The sequence below is a fragment of the Mandrillus leucophaeus genome, unplaced genomic scaffold (genome assembly GCF_000951045.1).
Source record: "Mandrillus leucophaeus isolate KB7577 unplaced genomic scaffold, Mleu.le_1.0 Scaffold103, whole genome shotgun sequence".
Classification (NCBI taxonomy): domain Eukaryota; kingdom Metazoa; phylum Chordata; class Mammalia; order Primates; family Cercopithecidae; genus Mandrillus; species Mandrillus leucophaeus.
Window position 1 is genome coordinate 6911360 of NW_012098432.1, and position 10102 is coordinate 6921461.

Genomic DNA, 10102 nt, shown 5'->3' on the forward strand with positions numbered 1-10102 from the left:
CAGGCGTGTGCCACCACGCCCAGCTAATTTTTGTATTTTTAGTAGAGACAGGATTTCACCATGTTGGCCAGGATGGTCTCAATCTCTTGACCTCGTGATCTGCCCGCCTCAGCCTCCCAAAGTGTTGGCTACCGCGCCCAGCCAGCAAAATGTTCTTAAAAACCACTGCTCTAGCTCCCACATGAGACAATTCTGTAATACACAATACAAAAGAAAGCAACAGAGGGCATGATATTAGAGAGGGTATTTATTTTACAAATTTTATTTTTCAGTTATATAGATACATACGTATATATATGTATTGAGTCACTAAATGAAATGTACTTCTTATTGTGGGTGGTAGGGCAAAAGTTTGAAAACCACCGACTTGCTCTCTACCTGTGGCCTGAAATATTACAAAACAGTATGATTGTCTAAACTGCAGTCAGCAACGTGAGAAGAAGAAGGAGAGTCCATAATAACCTCAGCAACTGGAGCTATGGAGGCAGGCAATATATTTGTAGAGTGATTCCTGGGCTTCCTGGCAAGCAGTGAAGAGCATGTCTGCAGGACTGCTTGCAGAGCCAAGGCAGACAACAGAGCTGGCCAAACCAGGGCATGTATCTTTCCAGCCTGTTTCCTTGGCCAACTCCTCAAGTTATCTAATTAAAGGCCACGCAGACACGGGAGACAAGAGCCTTTGGAGAAAGAGGAGCCAGAAGAGGTTAAACATTTTGAACTGCTTGCTACCTTTGGCTTTGGCCTAAAGGAACCCTGAGGGATGCTTTGCAAAGAACCCGGCCTCCCGAATCAAAAGTACAGAGACAATCTACTGGAATGTGTGGCTGCTTTAGTATTTGGAGAATAATAATAACAAAAGCCAGATGTCTTTAAAAAGAAGGTAATTTGCTTTTCGAAAAAATATTTGCTCTTCTCATGTTTTAAATTGTTCAGCTCTTGTCTTCTACATTTAAGTTGTTTTGTTCTCTAAATGTTTAGCACTTAGAGAATGATATATTCCTTTGACTAGATTTTTGCTTAGTTTTTATCTTTCTTTAAAAGGTTTCAGCTACCTGGCTTACTCTTTCTATTCCATTTAATTTTTTCCTTCATTGTTTTCACTTGAAAACATTGTTGTTACCTTTTCTCCTTAAGCTTTATTCGCAACTATATCCTCGAAATTCTACGTTTCTGATTTTAACATCTAAAATTTTGATTGTTTTATTCTCATTTTTCCCTAGTTATACTTTTAATTTCTGAGCCCCGGTTTTCTTTTTTTTAACCAGTTCAGTGTGTTATCTGTATTCCTTTTATTTGATTTCTCTTATTTCAATCTCAATTTTTTTCCTCCACATTTGGTTTTCTTGGTTTATATATGTATTTTCTTATTTGTAATTTTAATCATTATGTTCCTTGTATAGTGTACATTTATTAGGCTGACAAGCGACAGAAATGCAAAGCTTAGGCTTTTCACCTCTATACCATTCAGGCTTCATCTGCAAACAACTTTGTAGCTAACTAATCTAGAACATTTCCTACACCGATTGGCCACTAACATGTTTTTTTTCTCTTTTGATCTATCTCCCTTCTTAGCAGGGTTACGGGAAGCTCCTCCTGCTCCTGAATCTTTCCATTTCCTCCACTTGTCAGAAGAAGCAGGGACAGGCTGCCTAAGCCAGAAGAATTCAGGGTTATTAAAACAGTCACTCAGACTCTTGCGGGATGGCTTTCACATATATGATACGTCTGTGAGTCACATAGAACAGATCCAACTCCCAGAACAGTGTCAGAAAGTGGTGCCTTTTCATGTCTTTTTTTTAAACTTTTATTTTAGGATTGCAACTACATGTGCAGGTTTGTTACCTAGGTGAACTTGTGTCACGGGGATTTGTTGTACATTATTTCATCACTCAGGTATTAAGCCCAGCACCCAGTAGTTACCTTTACTGAGCCTCTCCCTCCTCCCACCCTCCACCCCCAAGTAGTTCCCAGTGTCTTTGTTGTTCCCTTCTGTGTATTCATGTGTTCTCATTCTTTAGCTCACACTTACAAGTGAGAACATGTGGTGTTTGGTTTTCTGTTCCTGCCTTAGCTTGCTAAGAATAATACTTCCAGCTTCATCTATGTTCCTGCAAAAGACATAATCTCATTTTTTTTATGGCTGCATAGCATTCCGTGGTGTATATATACCATATCTTCTTTATCCAGTCTATCATGGATGGGCATTTAGGTTGATTCCATGTCTTTGCTATTGTGAATAGTGTTGCAATGAACATTTGCATCCCAGGGAAGCCCTCAGAATTAGGGAAGGTGATCAAGAATGTGCTCTGACCCTTTTTTCATCTCTTTTGGAGAGAATAAGACTTTTCCTTAAACCCAGAGGAATAATCTGAACAATTTAAATGACCATGGCCAAGAATTTCATCATGTAATACTGAGAGATGGGACTACCTGGATTTCCTAGGTCAACTAAGAATCCCTAAGTCTAGCTGGGAAGGTGACTGCTTCCAGCTTTAAACATGGGGCTTGCAACTTAGCCCACACCCAACCAGAGAGCTCACTAAAATGCTAATTAGGCAAAACAGGAGGTAAAGAAATAGCCAATCATCTATTGCCCGAGAGCACAGCGGGAGGGACAAGGATTGGGATATAAACCCAGGCATTTGAGCCGGTTACGGCAACCCCCTTTGGGTCCCCTCCTCTTATATGGGAGCTCTGTTTTCACTCTATTTCACTCGATTAAATCTTGCAACTGTACTCTTATGGTCCATGTTTTGTTACCGCTCGAGCTGAGCATACGTTTGCCGTCCACCACTGCTGTTTGCCGCCATCGCAGACCCGCCCTTGACCGGCATCCCTCCACATCCGGCAGGGTATCCGCTGTGCTCCTGATCCAGCAAGGCACCCATTGCCACTCTCGATTGGGCTAAAGGCTTGCCATTTTTCCTGCATGGCTAAGTGCCTGGGTTTGTCCTAATTGAGCTGATGGTTCTCTTCCGTGACCCACAGCTTCGAATAGAGCAACAACACTCACCACATGGCCCAAAATTCCATCCTTTGGAATCTGTGAGGCCAAGAACCCCGGGTCAGAGAACACAAGGCTTGCCACCATCTTGGAAGTGGCCCACCACCATTTTGGAAGCGGCCCGCCACCATCTTGGGAGCTCTGGGAGCAAGGACCCCCGGTAACATTTTGGCGACCACGAAGGGACCTCCAAAAGCGGTAATATTGGGCCACTTTCGCTTGCTATTCTGTCCTATCCTTCCTTAGAATTGGAGGAAAATACCAGGCACCTGTCGGCCAGTTAAAAACGATTAGCGTGGCCGCTGGACTTAAGACTCAGGTGTGAGGCTATCTGGGGAAGGACTTTCTAACAGCCCCCAACCCTTCTGGAGTCGGGACATTGGTCTACCTGGAGCCAGCTTCCACTTTCAATTTTCTTGGGAAGCCGAGGGCCGACTAGAGGCAGAAAGCTGTCATCCCAAACTCCCGGCAGTAGCCGGTTGAGATCATGGCGCAGCCAGAAGTCTCTACTCCACAGTTGCCCATGCGTGCACCCCTACCTTTCCTTCTGACCCATACCTCCTGGGTCCTGACCACCACAATCTTGAAAGTGTAGCCCCAAAATTCTCCTTACCTCTGAATGTACTTCCTCTGATCCCTGCCTCCTAGATACTAATGGTTCAGACTTTCATTTCCTCTAGCAAGTTGTATCTCCAAAGGGATCTAAGGAAGCTCTAGGCTGCATCCTTAGGCATCTAGGCTATAAACCCAGGGAGTCTTATTCCTGGTGTCCCTCCCGATTTAGGTCTACAGCTCTCAACATGGGCAGTTATGTTGGACCTGTTCCCCACCACCCTTGCCAGGGCCCCAAGTTTGTAATGGCTGAGAGAGAGAGACTCGGAGAGAGAGAGAGACAGAGAGAGAGACAAAGAGGGAGTCCAAGAGAAAAATAAAAAGATAGAAAAAGTAAAAAAGTGTGCCCTATTTCTTTAAAAGCCAGAGTAAATTTAAAACCTGTAATTAATCATTGAGGGTCTTCTCTGTGACCCTATAACACTCCAATACCACTTGGTTGTCAGTGTAAATAAGGGCATAGCCCGAAAGCACTGATGCTACTGACAACCCAGAGCTGTCCTGTAAAAAATCCTTAACCCAGCAGATTTCCTAACAGGGGATTAAATCTTAATTACCATGCAAGGTCCAACCAGACCTAGAAGGAACTCCCTTCAGGATAGGACGATAGATGGTTCCTCCCAGGTGACTGAGAAAAAAACCCAATGGGTATTCAGTAATTGATGCGAAGACTCTTGTGGAAGCAGAGTTAGAAAATTTGCCTAATAATTGGTCTCCTCAAACGTGCGAGCTGTTTGCACTTAGCCAAGCCTTAAAGTACTTACAGAATCAAAAGACTATCTCAATCCTGACTCAAAAGGTTAGCTACACCCTTTCTCAAACGAATTTGCATAAGAACTGTTGTTTATAGGAATGTATCTTGACGGGGCAGCTGGGTTGTTATAAAATACCCAGTCCAGCTCTAGGACTCACCTCTGAGCGCAAAGGCAATGTTGGGCACACTGGTAAAGGGCCACTAGAATCCAGCAGCCCAGACCCCTTTCTTTGTAGTCAAGAGAGGCGGGAAAACAGGTGCAGGACAGCTACATTGGTGAGCGTAACTAATCCGATAAGCAGAGGACCATGAGTGGTTACGCACCCTGGAAAGGAACTCACCGCCGAGCGCAAAGGCAATGTTGGGCACGCTGGTAAAGGACCACTAGAATCCAGCAGCCTGGATCTCTTTCTTTGCGGTCAAAAGAGGTAGGAAAACAGGTGCAGGACTGCTACCTCAGTGAGCGTAACTAATCCGATAAGCAGAGGTCCACAGGTGGTTACGCACTCTGGAAAGGAATAAGCATTAGGACCATAGAGGGCGCTCTATGACGAATGCTCATGGGAAAATGACAAGGGGTGCTGGCATCCCTATGTTCTTTCTTCAGATGGGAAACGTTCCCCCCGAGGCAAAAACGACCCTAAGATGTATTCTGGAGAATTAGGACCAATTTGACCCTCAGACGCTAAGAAAGAAATGACTTATATTCTTCTGCAGTACCACCTGGCAATGATATCCTCTTCAAGGGGGAGAAACCTGGCGTCCTGAGGGAAGTATAAATTTTAACACCGTCTTAAAACTAGACCTCTTTTGTAGAAAAGAAGGCAAATGGAGTGAAGTGCCGTATGTACAAACTTTCTTTTCATTAAGAGACAACTCGCGATTATGTAAGAAGTGTGATTTATGCCCTACAGGAAGCCCTCAGAGTCTACCTCCCTACCCCAGCGTCCCCCAACTCCTTCCCCAACTAATAAGGACCCCCCTTCAACCCATTCGGTCCAAAAGGAGATAGATAAAGGGGTAAACAATGAACCAAAGAGGGTGAATATTCCCTGATTATGCCCCCTCCAAGCAGTGGGAGGAGAAGAATTCGACCCAGCCAGAGTGCATGTACCGTTTTCTCTCTCAGACTTCAAGCAAATTAAAATAGACCTAGGTAAACTCTCAGATAACCCTGATGGCTATATGGATGTTTTACAAGGGTTAGGACACTCCTTTGATCTGACATGGAGAGATATAATGTTACTGCTAAATCAAACACTAACCCCAAATGAGAGAAATGCTGCCATAACTGCAGCCTGAAAGTTTGGCGAATCTCTGGTATTACAGTCAGATCAATGATAGGATGACAACAGAGGAAAGAACGATTCCCCACAGGCCAGCAGGCAGTTCCCAGTGTAGACCCTCATTGGGACACAGAATCAGAACATGAAGATTGGTGCCACAGACATTTGCTAACTTGCGTGCTAAAAGGACTAAGGAAAACTAGGAAGCAGCCTATGAATTATTCAGTGATGTCCACTGTAACACAGGTGAAGGAAGAAAATCCCACTGCCTTTCGGGAGAGACTAAGGGAGGCATTGAGGAAGCATACCTCTCTGTCACCTGACTCTGTTGAAGGCTAACTAATCTCAAAGGATAAGTTTATCACTCAGTCAGCTGCAGACATTAGGAAAAAACTTCAAAAATCTGCCTTAGGCCCAGAGCAAAACTTAGAAACCCTACTGAACTTGGCAACATTTTTTTTATAATAAACATCAGGAGGAGCAGGCGGAATGCGACAAATGGGATAAAAAAAGGCCACCGCTTTAGTCATGTCATGGCCCTCAGGCAAGCGGACTTTGGAGACTCTGGAAAAGGGATAAGCTGGACAAATCAAATGCCTGATAGGACTTGCTTCCAGTGCGTTACAAGGACACTTTAAAAAAGATTGTCCAAGTAGAAGTAAGCTGCCCCCTCGTCCACACCCCTTATGTCAAGGGAATCACTGGAAGGCGCACTACCCCAGGGGATGAAGGTCCTCTGAGTCAGAAGCCAGCAGTAGGACTGAGGGTGCCCGGGGCAAGCGCCAGTCCATGCCATCACCCTCACAGAGCCCCGGGTATGCTTGACCATTGAGGGCCAGAAGGTTAACTGTCTCCCGGACACTGGCGCAGCCTTTTCAGCCTTACTCTCCTGTCCCGGACAACTGTCCTCCAGATCTGTCACTATCCGAGGGGTCCTAGGACAGCCAGTCACTAGATACTTCTCCCAGCCACTATGTTGTGACTGAGGAACTTTACTGCTTTCACATGCTTTTCTAATTGTGCCTGAAAGCCCCAGTCCCTTGTTAGGGAGAGACATTCTAGCAAAAGCAGGGGCCATTATACACCTGAACATAGGAGAAGGAACACCCATTTGTTGTCCCCTGCTTGAGGAAGGAATTAATCCTGAAGTCTGGGCAACAGAAGGACAATATGGATGAGTAAAAAATGCCCATCCTGTTCAAGTTAAACTAAAGGATTCCACCTCCTTTCCCTACCAAAGGCAGTACCCCCTCAGACCCGAGGCCCAACAAGGCCTCCAAAGGATTGTTAAGGACCTAAAAGCCCAAGGCCTAGTAAAACCATGCAATAGCCCCTGCAATACTCCAATTTTAGGAGTACAGAAACCCAGTGGACAGTGGAGGTTAGTGCAAGATCTCAGGATTATCAGTGAGGCTGTTGTTACTCTATACCCAGCTCTACCTAGCCCTTATACTCTGCTTTCGCAAATACCACAGGAAGTAGAGTGGTTTACAGTCCTGGACCTTAAGGATGCCTTTTCTGCATCCCTGTACATCCTGACTCTCCCTTTGAAGATCCTTCAAACCCAGCGTCTCAACTCACCTGGACTGTTTTATCCCAAGGGTTCGGGGATAGCCCCCATCTATTTGGCCAGGCTTTAGCCCAAGACTTGAGCCAATTCTCATACCTGGACACTCTTGTCCTTCAGTACATGGATGATTTACTTTTAGCCACCCGTTCAGAAACCTTGTGCCATCAAGCCACCCAAGCGCTCTTAAATTTCCTTGCTACCTGTGGCTACAAGGTTTCCAAACCAAAGGCTCCAGTCTGCTCAGAGCAGGTTAAATACTTAGGTCTGAAATTATACAAAGGCACCAGGGCCCTCAGTGAGGAACGTGTCCAGCTTATACTGCCTTATCCTCATCCCAAAACCCTAAAGCAACTAAGAGGGTTCCTTGGCATAACAGGTTTCTGAACAATGGAACAACTTCAGCACAGAAATAAACACCACTTCCATTTTAGTAGGACCTCTGGTTTCCAATCTGGAAATAACCCATACTTCAAACCTCACCTGTGTAAAATTTATCAATACTATAGACACAACCAACTACCAATGCATCAGGTGGGTAACTCCTCCCACTCGAACAGTCTACCTACCCTCAGGAATATTTTTTGTCTGTGGCACCTCAGCCTATCATTGTTTGAATGGCTCTTTAGAATCTATGTGCTTCCTCTCATTCTTAGTGCCCCCTATGACCATCTACACTGAACAAGATTTACACAATTATGTCATACCTAAGCCCCACAAAAAAGAGTACCCATTCTTCCTTTTGTTATCAGAGCAGGAGTGCTAGGTGGACTAGGTACTGGCGTTGGTGGTATCACAACCTCTACTCAGTTCGACTACAAACTATCTCAAGAACTAAATGGTGACATGAAATGGGTCGCCAACTCCCTGGTCACCTTGCAAGATCAACTTAACTCCCTAGCAGCAGTAGTCCTTCAAAATCGAAGAGCTTTAGACTTGCTAACCGCCAAAAGAGGGGGAACCTGTTTATTTTTAGGGGAAAATGCTGTTATTATGTTAATCAATCAGGCATCATCGCTGAGAAAGCTAAAGAAATTTGAGATCGAATATAACGTAGAGCAGAGGAGCTTCAAAACACTGGACCCTGTAGCCTCCTCAGCCAATGGATGCCCTGGATTCTCCCCTTCTTAGGACCTCTGGCAAGTATAATATTGCTACTCTTTGCACCCTGTATCTTTAACCTCCTTGTTAAGTTTGTCTCTTCCGGAATCGAAGCTATAAAACTACAAACAGTTCTTCAAATGGAGTCCCAGATGCAGTCCATGACTAAGATCTACTGTAGACCCCTGGACCAGCCTGCTAGCCCATGCTCTGATGTTAATGACATTGAAGGCACCCTTCCCAAGGAAATCTCAACTACACCACCCCTACTAAGCCCCAATTCAGTAGGAAGCAGTTAGAGCGGTTGTCAGCCAACCTCTCCAACAGCACTTGGATTTTCCTGTTGAGAGGGCGGCTGAGAGAAGGACTAGCTGGATTTCCTAGGCCGATTAAGAATCCTTAAGCCTAGCTGGGAAGGTGACCACGCCTACCTTTAAACACGGGGCTTGCAACTTAGCCCACACCTGACCAATCAGAGAGCTTACTAAAATGCTAATTAGGCAAAACAGGAGGTAAAGAAATAGCCAATCATCTATTGCCTGAGAGCACAGTGGGAAGCACAAGGATCAGGATATAAACCCAGGCATGCAGGCCGACTACAGCAACCCCCTTTGGGTCCTCTCCCCTTATGGGGGAGCTCTGTTTTCACTCTATTTCACTCTATTAAATCCTGCAACTGTACTCTTCTGGTCCATGTTTTGTTATGGATTGAGCTGAGCATTTGTTCACTGTCCACCACTGTTGTTTGCCACCATCACAGACCCGCTGCTGACTTCCATCCCTCCGGATCTGGCAGAGTGTCTGCTGTGCTCCTGATCCAGCTAGGCGCCCATTGCCACTCCATATGGGGCTAAAGGCTTGCCATTGTTCCTCCACAGCTAAGTGCCTGGGTTTGTCCTAATCAAGCTGAACACTAGTCACTGGGTTCCATGGTTCTCTTCCGTAACCCACGGCTTCTAATAGAGCTGTAACACTCACCACATGGCCCAAGATTCCATTCCTTGGAATCTGTGAGGCCAAGAACCCCGGGTCAGAGAACACAAGGCTTGCCACCATCTTGGAAGTGGCCCACCGCCATTTTGGAAGCCGTCCGCCACCATCTTGGGAGCTCTGGGAGCAAGGACCCCCCCGGTAACAATACCATCTAGTTTCTTTAAGGACTTGTATCAGTGAAAGTCCAATCAGGACACAGAAATTACATGGCAATTTGAAAAAAGAAATAGAGTAAAGGTATCATGCGTGTCCATGTGAAGAGAACACCATACATGCTTTATGTGAGCAATAAAGCTTTTTAATTACCTGGGTGCAGGCAGGCTGAGTCCGAAAAGAGTGTCAGCGAAGGGAGATAGGAGTGGGCTGTTTTATAGGATTTGGGTAGGTAAAGGAAAATTATAGTCAAAGGGGGTTTTTCTCTGGTGGGCAGGGGCGGGGGTCACAAGGTGCTCAGTTGGGGAGCTTTTGAGCCAGGAAAGGAATTTCACAAGGTAATGTCATCAGTTAAGGCAGGAACAGGCCATTTTCACTTCTTTTGTGGTGCAACGTCATCAGTTAAGGCATGAACCGGGCCATCTGGATGTATACGTGCAGGTGACAGGGCATATGATGGCTTAGCTTTGGCTCAGAGGCCTGACAAAAGGGGCAGTTGCTAGTGAGCGATAACAAGTACTCTAAAGAATACGGGAGTGGCAGGCACATTCTCTTGAGCTTTGCTACTTTGGAGGTCTTCGTCCCCAAAAGGGGGAATGCTTTCATCAGGAGACACAACAGTAATTTCACTG